General features: G+C 40.3%; 1 long non-coding RNA gene across 1 annotated transcript in view; it reads left to right on the top strand.

Annotated features, from left to right (window-relative positions):
* Positions 1–1,526: 1,526 nt before the first annotated feature.
* Positions 1,527–2,759, top strand: part of LOC122546861 — a 3,102-nt gene continuing 1,869 nt past the window's right edge. The window contains exon 1 of the long non-coding RNA XR_006310822.1: positions 1,527–1,616. This is a non-coding gene — a long non-coding RNA (uncharacterized LOC122546861). The remainder of the gene's footprint in view (positions 1,617–2,759) is intronic.

A 2,759-nucleotide genomic window follows, 5' to 3' on the forward strand; every position in this document is an offset into this window, starting at 1 on the left:
TTTATCCTATTTATTTTAAATCTTCACAGAACTACTGAGCTACAGGGGCTCCAACCCCACAAAACACAGGGGCCTCTAACCCCACAAGATTCTGTCTTTAGTACCTATTTAAACGATCTCATTTAGGGTTCCGTCCGGGTACCGTGAGAATGAAATGGGGGAAGCAGCACACAGAGGTGCAGACCGAGAGCAATCGAGGTATAATCTGACCTCGTGGACCCATTGGTCTCGAGTCCGACCCATAGGTGAAGCTCCTCTTTTCCAGTTTTATTCAAACGTATCCCTTGTTGGAACCCTGCTTGCAGCGCCAAATTGATAAAGTACAGATTTGAGATTGCCCAGGGAATCCCTTGTGAACTCAACCTGTAAGCCTCTCGGTTCATCCCGGAGATCATCCTTTTGGAAGTCTGGAATAAAACATAGACCTCTTCCAGACAGTTTAGTTTAATTTTAGTCATCCCCTTAATTTACTAATAGCATCACTGTTACAACATAACACTGACACCTATAAGCCAGGCTGACTGGATTCTAAAAACCCAGGAGAGTAGGATATCACTCGTCCTTCAAGAGCCCTGGCAGGTTACTCTGTTGTACTATCACAAACAGGCTACCATTATACGAACGTTTACATACGCTGTACTGTCAAGAACAGGCTTTCTTTGGACAAAACGTTAACAAAAGCACTGCTTGTTCTGAATGAGACAGATAACAGTGAAGGACAATAATTCGGGAGAGAAGTTAATTGATACCAAGTTATTAATTTCACAAAGGCACAGCTGTGAATGTTATCACTTGGTGTCCTCTTCATGCAGATTCACTGATGCTCAGGAAAATGTCCTTAATTGCCTTACCCTCCTGCCTCTCTATTTTCTGGTGGACAGCAAATGTGTTCTATAATTCAACATTACATTTTAGTCTAAAAGTTTCAGGACAAGTTTTAAGGCTATAGACTTTCTCAAACAAAATTTAAGAGAGCTTGCCCAAGTCTGGTAAGAAGGACGGATTGGCAAACTTGAATAAAGACAAGAATGAAGAAAGCATTAACGGGCTGATGTGTTCAGAGAGAAGGCAGCACTGGAGACAGACACCAATATTAACGCTGATGTGTCTGTGTGTCCTTCCAGTACACAAAGGGAGGACTTTTCACTAAATATCCACAAGAACTCTTCAACTCCTCTGTTGGATTTACTGAACAGGGAAAAGGACCAACTCGAGGCTCAATTTAAAGTACCATTCCTCGAGCCTCAATCTGAGAAAATTAATGAGGAGCACATGGACATTAAAGTAGAGGAACCCAAGGACAATCGTGAGGATAGTGAAGACTTTAAAGGAATGATCTGAAGAGCAGTGATTCAAAGGCCAATTCTTTGGTTGATATAATACTATCTTCTTTTGTCAAGGCCGCTATTGAGCAATTGCAAGAAATCACAAAGTCTGTAGCTGTGAAGGTTTGGCTTACTAATCAATGATTACAGCTCAAATTGGATGTTGAATCCTGGCCCAGGTCACCTTCCAAGGATCTAGAGAAGACTGATATCCCATTGGACACATTTGAAAGAGATGATAGTGATGATGATAAGGAGGAAGTATTATCTTCAGATCTTTGTCCTCGACCTGTAAGTCCCATGTTTTAACATACTTATAGGATTATCATTATTTCCCAGACAATATGTCAAAATACAACTCCACTTTTTTTCAGGCACACGTTGCAGGTCATCATTTTTTCAAATTATCCTGAGTGTTCCCCTTTACCAAGGACCCTTTACCAAAAGACAGTTGTGAGGAATACCTTGATAAATTGTTAAATATATTTGTGGGTGATAAAATCGAGCTGTGGGGAATATTCTTAATTTCTGGTGTCTCGGTGTTTTCTACCTTGCCCATCAATTCTCAAAATATGTGTAAGTACGCCTGATTATTTCTCAAGGATTTAGTGACCATTTCCACGGTGTAATTACTGAGTTTAGAACTGAAAGATTGCTATTGAAATTCAAACCCTTTTCCTCCTGCACTTTTCTGTCCTTCGGTTAAAGGAAGGCAGTGTTTTTAAAGAGGATCTTTTAAACTAAGTTTTGAATCATGCTTTTCAATCTCTGGCTTTTTTTAGTGTGCACACTGTTTTTCCAGCGTAGTGTTCTGAAGCAAAGTCTAGAGGCTGAATGACCATCTGATTGGAAGAACAGAAGTGTATATGGTTTGCACATATTAACATTCATTGGACTAGTAGCATTTTTCATGGAAGTGTTTGACACGTGCTCATACTGTCCATTTCTTTCTGAGCATTCAGTGTAGGAAATCACAGAAAGAGGAGCTTGGGACACTTTGATTTGACACACCAACATCCTGACTAAACTGACACATGCTTTTCTGATTTGTCGATAATTGTGTTTACTTATAAAATGAATTCCAGCCTGTGTCTAACTCGTCAGACAAACTCTGAGATATAAAAAGAAGGTTCTCGTTTGTTTGTCTACTGTTTTCATGCTTTGATTTCACAGTTTATTAAAACCATGTATTGTTCATTAATGTTTTAAATGAATTTCATCACTTTTGTTCCTGACCTTCGGTTTCTAGATTGACCAACAGTTTGTGTACTTTGCAACAAGGCAGCCTGATGTTTGGCACACGTGGGCAGGAAGAATTGGCCAAACGCCTGGCAGAGTTGGAATTGAGTCGTGAGATGCTCGATGACCTGGTAGATGACCAAGATTGGTTTGATGAGGACTTTGGGCTGCGCTGTAGCAAAGTGCAGCAGCCAG

The sequence above is a fragment of the Chiloscyllium plagiosum genome, unplaced genomic scaffold (genome assembly GCF_004010195.1).
Source record: "Chiloscyllium plagiosum isolate BGI_BamShark_2017 unplaced genomic scaffold, ASM401019v2 scaf_4586, whole genome shotgun sequence".
Taxonomy (NCBI): domain Eukaryota; kingdom Metazoa; phylum Chordata; class Chondrichthyes; order Orectolobiformes; family Hemiscylliidae; genus Chiloscyllium; species Chiloscyllium plagiosum.